Genomic DNA, 15,126 nt, shown 5'->3' with positions numbered 1-15,126 from the left:
TTGCAGGCAGGCAGCCCGAGCAACCGCACAGTCAAGCCAGCAGCTGGGGCTACCAGGGGAGAGTCGTGAAGAGGGGATCTCTCTCTCTCTCTCTCTCTCTCTCTCTCTCTCTCTCTCTCTCTCTCTCTCTCTCTCTCTCGCTCCACGGCGGAGCGGCAGCGAGGGAGAAGAAGAGGAGGAGGAGGAGGAGGAGGGGAAAGCCCACGCTGATAGCTGGAGGGAGCCCCAGTGTGTGTGTGTGTGTGTGTGTGTGTGTGTGTGTGTGTGTGTGTGTGTGTGTGTGTGTGTGTGTGTGTGTGTGTGTGTGTGTGTGTGATAATCGTTGCTAGGAAATCCTTTCTGCGGTGGTGTGAGGGAGGATCTACAAGCAGGATGAGAAGGCATCTGTAGTTAAAAACAAAAAAAATCTTCTGCAAAAACCTAAATCAACTATTATCTTCTTTCAAATATAGAATGTGGTCTTTTTCCTCCAATTTTCAAGTACAAGTTATGGATTTGATGAGCAGTGGTTAGGTGTGTGTGTGTGCGCTATGTTCTCCGCTTTTTATGTACATTAGTGTTTGCATGCACATGTGTGCAGCTGTGAGTTAATCTGTGCACACACACGCACACTGGAAATGAAATAGGGCGCTTCATCCATAGTGAAAGAATTGATTCAGAGCAGTGCTCTCTCTCTCTCTCTCTCTCTCTGTGTGTGTGTGTGTGTGTGTGTGTGTGTGTAGTTACTGGTGGTATTTTTCAGATAAATCACTCTCGGCTTGCAGAACAGTCAGTCCTCACCTATGTAAACGCACCCCTGAGGGCAACAGATTTATCTGCAAGAGGACGGTTCACCTCCCTTTAACACACGCACACACAAGAACGTGCACACACACACATGCACACATGCCCCCCCCCCCCTCCCTCCGTTACCCCCTTTCCCCCTCAGCCTGGAGATGGATGGCCCATGTCCCTTTTGTCTCGATGCAAATGGACTTTAACCCCGAATTAATGGATAACTCCCCAGAAAGGCCTAATAATGCTGCGCTCACATGATGTACACACACACACACACGCACACGTCTTTGGCCGGCAGGCCTCTGATTTGATCAAACATTTTGGCTTGTCTGCAGAACATTTTCACAATATGTGCATCATATTTATCTGAGCAGTTAATGAGCATGGAAAAATGTAAGTTGCTGCATTACATTACATTACATTACAGTCATTTAGCAGACGCTTTTATCCAAAGCGACTTACAGGAAGTGTATTCAACATAGGTATTCAAGAGAACTACTAGTCACCAGAAGTCATAAGTGCATCTCCTTTCTTAAACAAGCATCTTAAAGCATAAACTGCAGTTGTACAATGATGAACAATCAGGAATTGATTTGTTTAATTTTTGTATTTCCTATCTCCTGATAAAGTGCTTCTAAAACCAAATCAATCTCTGCTCTGGGATTCCACCATCCACACAACCACTGTGACCAGCCTTTCCACCGCAACAGTAGAAGAAATCCTGTTTTCCCACCTTCCTTTATGACCTCTATAACACAGAAATATCACATTTTGTTTTCCTTTTATGTGCAGACATTTGAACTTTTAGGCCCGTTGTATCCCGTGCCGAGCACACGGGATGATGACAGACGCTGCGGTCTAAACGTGGAGCTGGGTGCAGGAACGGGGGATGTAGATATGATCCCCCATTAGCTGTGGCGCCATGCTGCTCCGCAACATTACCACGGCACTAAAATTTTATTTGAGCAGCCCCGCTCACTCCGGTTGATCAAGAGGAGAAGGGGGTGGGGGGGTGGAGAAAAGCGAGTAGGAAAGCCTCAAAGTGGCTGTGTTGTGTGTTTAGGCGCAAGTGTGTGTGCATGCACTTGTTGTGTTTTTTTGTGAACAATAAACCCGCTTCCTCCATGTATACCTGTCACCGCTGAGCGCAATCAATGAAACGCCCCCCGTTTGCTTCGTGTCAGGAGCAGACTGCAATACCACGGATGTAAAAATTCATCTGGGGAAGAGGCCACTTGTTGCTGGAGATGACGACAGCCGGCTGGGGAAGAGGGGAGGTGAGGGAGAGAGAGAGGAGGAGGAGGAGGGTGTGGGAGAGCTAGAATAATTTCTTCCAAGTAAGATGGATGTTTTAATGCATCTGCTTCATGTAAGGTCCTCCACAACATGCCACATAAACATATCTGTCTTTATGGATGATATTGGAGAAGAAAGGCGGTGAAGAGCTGTCAGTTGTGCAGTTTGTGGGTTTGTATGTGTTAGTGTGTGTGTGTGTGTGTGTGTGTGTGTGTGTGTGTGTGTGTGTGTGTGTGTGTGTGTGTGTGTGTGTGTGTGTGTGTGTGTGTGTGTGTGCAGGGATTCAGTGTAGGCAGCAGATAAACAGTATAGTGGGCATAGTTTCATTACATGCGTCTTCTCTCGCATAAGCCAATTTCTTTGTCCAATGGATCTCTGTCTTATCTCTTAGATGGATTTGCTCTGGGCTGGTGAAACTAAAGGGCAATTAAGGTCATCTTAGAACCACATTTGGTTTAAAATAAAAATCACACACAGAGCAATCATGAATATAATAACCATGAACTCGTAAACTATCCCGTTTTTTTTCAATGTACCCTTTTATCAGCGCAGTAAGTTCTCTGAACTTTTTTGCCCTCTCTTCTTCAGCCCCTGGTATCGCAGCAGTCGCTCTGTCCCATGATCAACACAGGGTGTATACACAAGCTATTGTTGTCGGAGAGGACGGCCCCGTCGATGAAGGAGCTTTGTCAGAGGACAATGCGCCCATACTTCCTGATGCTACACCTGTAGCGGCATCAGCTTACTGTTGCAGTTCAGCAACTGCACCTGTGCTCGATACTACTGATAGTTACCTTCTACTGCATTCAGAATTCAAATGTTCTCACATTGCATAAAGCTTGCGTTAAAATATCACCCAAAAGTATTGAAAGGAAATATGTGTATTTTTCTAAAATATTGTTTAAACTTAAGTTCATCAGATGTTAATGATGATCTAAATCTTGAAATTCCAACATAAGACCCTTTCGTGTTTTTTTAACTATCAACATGAAAGCAAGCGAGTTGGTTCCAAGTTCTTGTAGATCGTTTTGGTTTGTAGATCTGTTCAAATCAAAAAAAAAATCCTGTGTTGTCTGAGTGCCTTAAAGCTCAGCAGCTTCATTCTTTCCTGATTTCCCACTTACAAGGCATGGCACTCCGGATCTTTTTGATACACTAAGAGTGATTTTACAGAATGAGGTTCTTATTCCTCAAACGTTCCATGTCCAGCTTTTGACCCCGTTGTGGTGAAGCTCATAATATTCTGGTGATCTGTAAATGTACAAACCACATCGTCACATCTTTTAAATCGGAGTCAGCTACAGGCGTTTGGGTCCGACCAGAAGCCAAAAAGCAAAGAAGAAAGCTTTAATGACGGCAACAAGAGGGGAAGGACGGAGTAAACATGTATGGCCCTTTTGTAGCTTGAGCTGATTGGATCGGAGTTGAGTTGACCTCTGACCTCCCAGCTGGGCAAAAAACTAGGTTCTGACACACACTTCCCTTTTCTTCTCCCAGGCAACAGCCACTGCGGAGATCACATGACTCTCCGGGCCGACCATGCAAGGCCGCGTGACGCTGCTGCAGATGTGGGGAGAAGGTTGGGGGGGATTACAAAAGGAAGAAAAGAAGTTTTTAGTGAAAGATTGGAAGGGGAACAAGGGCTAGGGGGTGACATGGAGAACAAGTAAACGCGTCAGCAGACAGCGCGGAGGGGAGATGGGGGCCACAAAGCTAGCTTTGTCTCAGTTCTGGCTGCTGCGTTAGCAGCTGCAATAAAAAAAAGCTTAGGGAGAAGAGGATGGATGGACGATGGCATGGAGGGATGAATGGCCTGGCATGATGTTTAAGAGATGTCTCTGTTTGTCACGTCGCTACACTGTGCTTTATCGCAGCTTCATAGAATATGCACACACACCATAACTAATAGAGCAAGATGAAAACCTACATGGAAGAATCAAGATAAAGGCACCACTGTGTGTGCAGTGATGTAACGCGCTTTTATGACTGATATGCATTGCAATATGAGAGCAAAAGATGAAAGAATTTACTGCTTTGGCAAGAAAGTCATATCCCAGGATGCTTTGCTCTCTTAGCTCACCCTTTAGTGGCCGCCTCAGTTATGCAGCTATGCTCACCTATGGGGTCACTGGGCCTCTATAAACTTCAAGAATTGGGTTCTATGTCTGTGTGTGTGTGTGTGTGTGTGTGTGTGTGTGTGTGTGTGTGTGTGTGTGTGTGTGTGTGTGTGTGTGTGTGTGTGTGTGTGTGTGTGTGTGTGTGCAGTGGACTTGCCTCTGGGGCAAACAGCCTCCGCTCGCCAAAAATCACATGACCACGTAAACTGCAGAAACAGGCACCATCTTTACGTCCGGTGGCACCTTGAAGTGTTTTCCATTTGCCAAAGAGGAGCTGTGGCCTCAAATTGGAACCAGAAACAGGTTTAGCGTCTGATTCTTAACCTATCGCAGCTGTGTCACACACACACACACACACACACACACACACACACACACACACACACACACACACACACACACACACACACACACACACACATTCACACAAATATCGGGGGTCCACATGCACACAGGTGCAGCCGGCTCAGAACAGGGTTAAGAGTGAGCAACTGTATTACACCACGAAAAAAAATGAGAAGCAACACATCTAGAGAGTAAATCTCAAACATTTGTCCACGTTTATCAATACCGCCACATGTGTAGGACATCATGATCGGCTCAAAAGCTTGTCGGAAACACACACAAGGACAAGCATTGTCTCTTCTGCAGCTGCTATGTTTTGTCATGAATATTACAGATGTTTCCTGCATAAACCTGCTCACTACTGTATGACGTACGTGATGGAAAACAACAAAGATGTTTCAATGCCATGAGACATGACTTTGTCCCAACAGGTGCTATGTATTTAGAATCCACGCTTTAAGTGAAGGAATCCAGGAGTGAAAACCACCTGACACCTCTGATAGAATCTCATTGAGGTGTGTTTACCCAACACTAGCACAGTGTGAGCAGAGAGGGTTCGGGCTGGCCAGGGGTTTAGCAGTAGACTGGCCCTTTTGGGATCGTTCTAATGAGGAGGGAAGGGTCGCATTTCAGGCTGCAGGCATTGATTTGAGTGCAACAGAATTGTCCTTCATTTGAGGTGAAATAGATGGATGTTTGAGTGTTTGGACGGCATCTGTTGAACCTTCGGGTCTAAGGCCTGTGCGTTTCTCTAACAGATGGAACTTTGGTTGCAAGAGAAGGAAAGCGAAGGCAAACACAACAGTTTCCATGAGGTTGTGAAGAATTTCCAGTTTAACGGATTCTATTCTGTGAGAAATTAAGCACATATTTTGTATCCCACATCAATGAATACACTCCAACCACAGTTAAAGAAAATGTGTGCAAAAAATGGAACAGGGTGAATATTTACCAATAAAAAACTTATGGTCATATGGCTTCATGAGATAGGACAAAGAGGCTGGGTGTGTTCAATGGACTGTGGGGATATTATGAGGATTGGGAGGAATTTGGTACAAATACTTTACTTTCCCTGAAGCTAAAAATTTTTTTACATATATGATTACACTCAGGACAGAAAAAAAGTCACAAGTGCATTTAAAAGTTATCTACATTTTCAAAATTCGAATTTAAATAGATTGTATTTAAATTATAAATATATATATAAAAAACTAGTGCAATAAGATGAAAATATCTGTTGACATTGTGTCTTTTAATGGAAATTTTAAATAGGTTTTTAGCATTAACACTAACTGCAAAACCCACAATGCAACAGTAGGCCATTACAGAGACAAATAAAGGTCACGCTCCTTAGTGGGTGGGGTCTGCCGTGACCCTCCCACTTCCCCTTCCCATAAATCCTTTCAAAGGCAAAGCCAAAACCATACTGGAAGGATTTATGGATGCATTGTTGCTTTTGGTCTTGAGCATAGTTTCTATTTTTCAACACTGTGATGGCTCTCATCACAGTGTTGGTTTGGAAAAAGTCGTAATAGAATGACTTAGCTTGAACTCTGGTGTGTTAGTTTTACTGGATTGGCCTGTCAGGGCTGGTGAGGCATATTTCTAGTTGTTGGATGGAAACGTCTGATGTCTTCATGTAACTCAGTCCTCTGAAACATTCAACATACCCAGGGTTGACTGTGAACGATTGATTTATTTATTTACTTTAGTGCCATTTTGGTTATTTGGGTGTTTTTGGTTTGTATTAGGCAGCCTCTGCAATAATTCACATGCCGATTTGTTACAAAAATCATATAAGGATATGAATCATAAAGGGCTGGTGTAAATTTGGTTGAAATGACAAGCAAGCTAATATAACCATTGAAATACTTAACATATAAATTATTATACAAATGAGGAAAGGTGGGGGGGGGGGGGGTATTTAAGAGTTTTTACTTTTCTTTATGTTGTTCTGATTTCATTAAGATTCAAATTTGGCAAATTTATTTGAATTTTTCAGGAAAAGATAGTAGTGTGCGTCAGGATATGGAGAGAAACAAACAACAACAACAACAACAACAACAACAACAACAACAACAGTAAACCCGTTCAGACTAATTACAGCAGTTATTCTTAATTGTAAGAAACCTGTTCCTCGTTTGGCTGGAGACCCCCTTGACCCAGCCTTCAGGGCTCCTTGGAGCACATTTTGGGACCCCACCCGGCACCACCACCCTCCTCCTCCTCCTGCTTCTGTCCCAGTGGACGCGGCGATGGAGGGGTTAACGTGGTGACGTGGTGCTCCTGAAGCGTTGACCCACGGGGGCAGCCAGTAGGGGGGGGAGGAGGAGGAGAAAGCCGGAGCTGAGGTCCCGTTTGGGGAAGAGAGGAAGGAGACTGCAACAACCGCCGCGTTTCTGCAATAAGATCCAGACTGCCGCTCGGAGATGTCGCTTCTTCCGCATTCATCTCCAACCTCATGTGTTGTCCTCCGTGTCCTCAGTAAACGCCTCCTCCAATGGAAACTCTGTTGTGTGTGTGGTGTTTTTTTTTCATGCACGATTGTTTGCAATCATGTCTTTGTTTCAGAGCCACACACCGAAGCAGCCTGAGCTCCCCTTTAGGTGGAGCTAGACCGGGAGATCATTTCCACCTTTTTACGCGCAAACTTGTCCGGATCTTTTTTTTGGACGCGACCAAAAGGCTGCGCACACATGCAGTGGAGTCTCTGTGCTGACTGTTTATGGCTCTGTGCTGACTGTTTATGGCTGTTACAGTCCGACCCGTGTGTGCACGGCCGGGTTTGCCTGCACCGCCCGGTCATCCTCAAAACAAAAAAACAAAAAAAATGCCTCTGAAACTCAGCAGAGCAGTTATATATAGCAGGCATTGATGTAGCTGCTGGTGGATTTAAAAAAAAAAAAAAAAAAAAGGTGGGTAAAGTGTGACCTCCAGCCGGTAATTAGGGATATCATTTGGCAAAAGGCTATAAACAAATACCAGTTGGATTTCCAGAGAAGTGCTGATTGCTCCTTTTCATGCCGACTCAAACTATTCCACAAATAAAAAGCCGAGCTCGGCCTGCCTCCACATCACGTTATAGGTTCAACACATGGTGCATAGACAGATAAGTTATTACCCCAAACCTCCCAGTTCACTTTGATCAAACTTGTAGAGAGAGATGGGGGCAGTTTGGTCAGAAAGAGTGATAGGCCTGTTGTCAGAAAAAGGTGTGTGTGTGTGTGTGTGTGTGTGTGTGTGTGTGTGTGTTTGGTGCGTAAATGTGTGTGTAACCTATACTCTACGGTTCTATCTTTCTAGGTGGGGATTGAAGTGGGTGTATTCTGTGTGAAACTCATGGATGATGTCCCTTTTCCCCCTCCCCTGATAAAAAAAAAAAAACAACAACTTAAAAAGCAAAAAACCTCCCTTTTACTCTCCTAGAAGAGAAGAGAGAGAGAGAGAGAGAGAGAGAGAGTGCATGGGAAAGAGGGAAAGAGAGAGTCTCTCCATCAATTTTCTGTTTAATGTCATCGCTCCGGCTCCATTGTGGGAGAGAGAGGACGCGTCATCCAGACATAGATTTGCTGTTACAGCCTCACGGAGACTCACATCCACAGGATCCGGAGCCTGTAGTCGGGGAAAACCCCTCGGTGGGTAGATTCAGCAGAGAGCCAACGCGTAAGGAAACGGGGCGCTATTTAAGTCCGCACTTCTGGATGAAACGTGTAGGAACAGGATTGGTTTTTTTGTTTTTTTTCAAGTTTCGAGAGGAAGAAAGACTCTTTTTTTGGTTGTTTATTTTTGAATTCATATCAATTATTACAATTATTTGCAATATGGAGACGGTCATTGTGTAGGTAGGTGTTGTGTTTTGTACTTTATGTTAAATCATTCTAACTGCAATTTATTTTTATCGAGGACTTGGGAAAAAAATATATCTGCTTTAGTTTACGAAGGCGTGGTTTTGGGGATGAAGATAAATAGTCCTGATGGGTTTTTTAAAAAAATGACAGGCGTTTTTTGAGTCCAACGAAAGGTCCAAGAAAAAAAATCTGTTTATTTCTTTGATTTCCTTTTCTTTCACAGGGCTGTTTATCACGTTTTGGCTACTTTTTTTTTATTTAGGACTAAAAACACTTGCGTAATGTGTCTTTCGCGCCCAACAACTTTAAGATTTGTTGCGTTGTCACTCCCCACATTTGTTCTGTATTCAATGTATACTGTTAACTCACAGTATACATTGAATACAGGATGCATGTTTCTGAATTCTTTAACATTGAGTTGATCAGTTGGGGCGTCTCGGTGATTTGGGCCAACAAACAAACAAGGTGACCCAACCATTTACAGTGTTTTCCTTTTAGTTGATCGGATCCACAGTTGGGTATTATAGTTTGTCAGGCTTACTTGTCTTATATTAAATTACACGGTAACACTGCATACTGTAGTTGCTGTTGATGCCTCTCTTTCTATCTCTCTCATGCACACACACACACACACACACACACACACACACACACACACACACACACACACACACACACACACACACACACACACACACACATCAAAAGCTTTTGGCAACACCGTTGGCCATAAAGCCATCCATGCGAGATGACACACGTCTTTTTCGGGGTCCTTTTTTCTCTTTCTGATTTCAAGACTTAGTTTGAAAAGTGGCAATTAATACAATAGATAATGTCCTCGATTTAGATATTGATGCATTGAGTCTTTTACAAAAAAAACAACCCCACCATATATAACGTGAATTAATCAGCCTCGCTTTTAGAGTAATATGTGAAAAATCTTTCTTTTTTTTTCTTGCAGTCTAATTTATAAATGATGGTGGCTTACATCCTGGGGTCAAGTCAGATATTTACATCTGAATGTACACATTGTGGCACTTTAGCTGTAGAAAATAAACTTCTGTTAAGCTACAGTGTCCACTGTATGGAGGTCTACAGTTAACACCTGCTTTACTTCTTAGTCTCATCGCTCACACACACACAATCATTGTGAGTTTTGGTTTATTTTATTTTTAGAAACAACGCACATTGAGTAAATATCCCAGAAGCTAAAAAAAAAATACAGCAAATAAATGTTGTTAAATATTATAATTCGAAGCTATATTATGTTATCAAGATCATACAAGTGTCACTCTGGATCATGATGAGGTGGTGGTTATTGGACACATGACTTGTTTATAGTCGAGTCACAATTTGTACTTTCTTTTGAGAGTTAGACTGTGTTTGATACGGCAGGTTGTTCAGTCCAAAATGTGTCTGGCTCCTATGAGCAGCCAGTAATACGCTGTTGCTTTCGACATGCAGCCTTAACTCAAAATGTAATTGTTGTTGGTTGAGTTTTCTTTTGAGAGATGATCCAGATGTGATATGATTAGGTGTAATCCCTCACCGACAACACGGCGAAAACACAGTGAAGCAACAGTGTGCAAGAGGAGAAGATGACTACATATTAAAATTGTTTTTCTTAGTGTTGAAAGTTTTTTTTCTTCTTCTTAGGAGTCAGTTGCTGGTGCGTCACTAAAAAGCACGTTATGAGTCATGCTTAGACCGTAGTTGCAAAAAAATAAGTATTTGTTAAAACAATCAATTGAAATCGAATTTTCTGTGTGACGAATTGCAGAAGGTCAGCTGACCTGTTGACCCAGACACATATTTGGCGTTTTCCAATCCAACAACACGTGTTTTATGTTCTTCACTGCTTGGAACAACCAGAATAACAAAGAAGTGTGTGTGTGTGTGTGTGTGTGTGTGTGTGTGTGTGTGTGTGTGTGTGTGTGTGTGTGTGTGTGTGTGTGTGTGTGTGTGTGTGTGTGTGTGTGTGTGTGTGTGTGTGTACCCAGCGCCATTGTGTGTGTACCCAGCGCCATTGTGCGACGTTCTGGCCAAGGAGGAAGTATGGAAATGTTGGGAGACAAAAAAATACCAAATGTGGCACTATAGATCCGTCACGTGTCCGGCACACGATGTGTTTAATCCCATTATTTGCGAGTATAATGTCAACATTTCACGATCTGTTTGGTTTCATTTCTGCGGCTGTGATTCAATCATCTGGATACAAACTATACCACATGAGCTCACAGTGCAAACACACGCCGGACGGCACGCTATGGCTGTTCGCCTTCAAATGATAATTAAAGCCTCCACCTGCGTGTTTTTGATGGCCCATAAATAGATGCTGGTGCTTTTCATCTCACTCGTACAGCCCTTGGTGGTGGTTACAGCCGGATATACGGCTGTGTGACAGGCACTCATTTGGTGTCCAAGCCATTCCCTCCCTCAATATCGCCATCATCATCATCATCATCTTCTTCTTCTTCATCTGCTGCTGCCATCATCCTCCTCATTTGAAGACAATGCTCAAATAGTCATCTAACAGTTGACGTCTCTTTAAAGCGTTTTTGAGAAGGACGAGAACCTTTTTTTTCTCCCCACAATGCCAAGAAGCATTTCACTTTCCATGACCCCCGTGGTGTGAGGCCGCAGCTCGTATCTGTCGGGGTGATCAGACATAGCAGCATCCATCCTGCGCACACAGAGAAGAAAAGGTCATGTTGTTTTTGTGTCCAGTCAACTTCTGACTCCATCATGTCTTCTTCTTCTTCTTCTTCTTCTTCTTCTTCTTCTTCTTCTTCTTCTTCTTCTTCTTCCTCTGAACGATCGCCGGTGCAGTTGTTGTTTGTTGAGGTTGATATTTACAGTGTGTTGGCCACCAATGAATGGGTTGGGTTGGGTTGGGGTTACAGAACGATATATAGGCTATCACATGACTTCTGTTACATGCCTATAGCCTCTTCTTCCATAACATAATCCACAAAGCTTGTCAGCGCTTCATTTCTTGTGCTTTCCTCTCTCGTATGGCTCTATCGTCTCGGGGGTTGCACCACCTTTAGGTAGCCGGGGCGTCTCCCTAGTGAACGGCCCTGTTTTGGAAATCCTCATCATTAAAGGCCCATCAGGGATATCTGGGGGAATAGGGTGGCTGGCCTGCGTGGAGGGCCTCCCGCGGTGACTGCTCTCCATTTGGACCTCATTTAAGAAACCAGCCTCGCCAATGTGTTTCCCGTTGACTGTGAATTATGCTTTTTTTTTTTTTTTTTTTTTTTTTTCTTCCTTTCTGTGGTCCTATTTAGATGTTCAGAAGTTTATTCAATTAATGCCGGGGCTGCATGGGAGGATGTGGCACCCACTTTAACCACTTCAAACACTTTTTTTTTAATGTGCGGAAAATAAGCGTATTCACCTTTTATTTTTTTTTTTTTTTTAAGAGACTTAACTCTTCGTGAGGTGAAGTTGCAGTGGGTTAGAGAGCAGAAGTGTCTGGACAGATGCATTGTCAGGTTGCACACACATATTTATGGTTAATGGACGCTATAGCCTACGTTTTCATAGCTGGGAGAAACTGCTCCGCCTGGCCGGGCTGGACGGCTGAGAAGCGGCCCGGAGGAAGAGTCCTGCACACCGGTCTAGTGTGAGCGAAGAGAGGGGGGGAGAGGAGGAAGGGAAGAGAAGGTGGAAAGTGTCAGTCAGGAACGCTTCATTGCTCGAGGACAATCCACGCGCAGGACCGGTCCGTTTCAAGAGCAATCAGTCAATCCGCATTAATTACCCCCCCCCCACCCCCACCCCCACTCCACACACACACACACACACACACACACACACACACACACACACACACACACACACACACACACACACACACACACACACACACTCTCACACACAGTACAGTGTAGCTAGCGCTGGCACACGGACAAGAGAAGGCTGGTGTGTGTGTGTGTGTGTGTGTGTGTGTGTGTGTGTGTTATGCTTTCTGTCTCTCTCGCGCACACTGATCCAAACACACACACACACACACACACACACACACACACACACACACACACACACACACACACACACACACAACCCCCACCTTTTAAGTGAAAAAGAACCAATAAAAATCAAGCTATAAAAGGCTTTTGCTTGTCGCTAAATAAATTAAATGCAGATTTCTGTTTTAAGTGCCGGACCCCTTTTGTGAGCTGCCGAACAGGATTCTTTATTGTCCCCATCTCATTAGTGTGAGGGCAACACTGTTGTTGGAGAGAAACGTGGAACCGAAGTCATTTCAAAAAATAGAAAAGTATATGTAGTTATAGGCTACTGTTGGCTGTATCGACATATTCTGTCTTTGGGCTTCTAAGATGCAGTAAGCAGTGAGGAAGAGTGACTGATTTCCCAAACTTTGCGTAATGGTTGAAAACATAAACGTTGGCATATTTGTTGCACTGCTTTTTTTGCAACATTACTAGCTTTGGGATTTGTAATATCACTGCAAACGTATTGGTTCTGGTTTTAAAGTAGACCCTAATGGTCATATTTGGAGCCAGACTTCCTGGCTGACTATACATGTGAGATATAAAATGAATCTTTTTTTTATTCATGGGATATAGAATTATGCAGCCTGTACGTTTTGATGCACACCGAGCACCACCTGGGTTTCACAACTCCACAAAGGTTATGTCACCTTAAAGGACGCGAATGCATAAATGATCATTCACGGTTGTTGATGGTTCCAGAGCACATTTGCTATTAAAATATGGACTTTGAATGTGGAAGTATGCAGCATATACACTGTGTGTGTGTGCGTGTGTGTGTGTGTGTGTGTGTGTGTGTGTGTGTGTGTGTGTGTGTGTGTGTGTGTGTGTGTGTGTGTGGACACGTGGAGGCTGAAGCCCATTGGAGAGCGCGAGGCTGTGGAATGCAGGCTGCTATGTAAATAGGAAAAGAGGGTAACGATTATCTAATTACAGACGTGATAAATCTGCTCGCTTTGGCGTTATTTGATTTGAATTATATATATATCAATTAATTCTACTGGATAGATGAAAGACCCGTTGTCCTCCATGCACACAATTTATAAGCTATATGGGCTGCAGACCATCTTGGGTCCTCTTTGTCCAGTGTGTTTTGTTGGGGGCTGGACCAAAGCAAGGGAGCCAGACTCTCTCTCTCTCTCTCTTAATGTAAAGAGACATCAGCTGGAACAATCTTCATATACTTCATGAAGTGCATGTTCAGTGTTGTCAACTCCGGAGAAGTTATGCTAAAAGCCATACACGTGCAGCCACATGACTGAATCTTTGATATATCTTTATTTATATAAGTTTATTAATTTGTATACATTTATTTTATTTATAATATATATATATATATATATATAAAATTGTTGAGGTATTAATATGTATATGTACACTTGCTTTTATGTAACACACACATTTTCTCATCAGAGAAAAAATAATTAAGGCCAAAGATTTCATATTTCTCAAAATGTATTTATTTTATATAATGTTAATTTACAGATGCTGTTTTTTTTTTTACTGCAAATATATACAAATACAAATATATAATGTCATACATTTTCAGAATCTTTAAACGCCCAAATGTATTATTATGACCTACAGTTTAAGCTGCTGCGTAAAAGCGGAAATGTCCACTTAATTATTGAACAGTTGGCAATAAAAAACTTTTAGTCAATATTTTAGGCGCAGCAGCAGATCCAATATCGTCACAATTTACTTTTAGGTGAGACAATCTTTTAAGAGGTATTGCTCTCTTCCCATCGTTTCCTTTGTCAACAAAAACTTTTCTCTCTATGTTAGTAAAAAAAAAAAAAAAAAAAAAAAAGGAACTCTCTCGAAGCAGCTGGCTTTTTTCCGGTTCTTCTTGCCGTCCTCTTCCCCATTTTCTAAACACAAAGTTGTTATTGCACCATTCCACAAAAATCTAGCCTCGACGTTTAATACAACGTGTAATTCCCCCCCTTTTACCGTATTCCCTTTGATTTAGTCACTCTTGACTCTCCTTTGGCTCTGGGGCCGACGGGGTTCGCCGTGGGGGCGCCTTGAAACCGCCCCTCCTTATCTCCTTTCATCGTCCTGCGCCGGGCCGCCTTGAAACCGCAGGGGCAGTAATTGCTTTTTTCAGGCAGCCCAGTGCGGACTGGCCAGCAGCCAATCAGAGCCTTGTTTACAGTCGCTGAGTGACAGAGTCCTGGCGACGTGCCAGCCAATCAGGAGCCTCGCAGGGCCGAAGCCTCGCAGTTTTAACCCTTTGCCTCCACGTTAAAAAACAAACCTGGACGAGAATATTAGCCTATAGCAAGCTCATATATTTCGACATGGAAACACACAAGCCCGTATCCTTCCACTTTTAATTGGCTAAATTAGTGAGCCGTAACCCCGGGGACAGCAGTGCCTCACATTACCCCTCTGACTGAGAAAGGTAAACAGACATATAGATATAACATAGATGGAAATAAAGCATCTTTATTCACCTTTTTTCCAACAAAAGCCAAACTGCGTTTAGGTGCCCTGTACTGTTTTTTTGGTTTTTTTTTTTACTACATCATAGATGCCTATAAAAATATGGCATATTGTGAGTTTACACTAGAAGAAATGCACGTTCATTGTCAGAGCATAACCTGCACAAGTTAGGGACGGAGCAGAGACTTATATTTGATAAAAATCCTCCCAGTGTCCCAGTGGACACATTCTCTTTATCAAACTTACACTTAACTTCACGCCTGTCAATTAGTGGCC

The sequence above is a fragment of the Anoplopoma fimbria genome, chromosome 5, assembly GCF_027596085.1.
Source record: "Anoplopoma fimbria isolate UVic2021 breed Golden Eagle Sablefish chromosome 5, Afim_UVic_2022, whole genome shotgun sequence".
Taxonomy (NCBI): domain Eukaryota; kingdom Metazoa; phylum Chordata; class Actinopteri; order Perciformes; family Anoplopomatidae; genus Anoplopoma; species Anoplopoma fimbria.
This window is presented reverse-complemented; position numbering follows the sequence as displayed.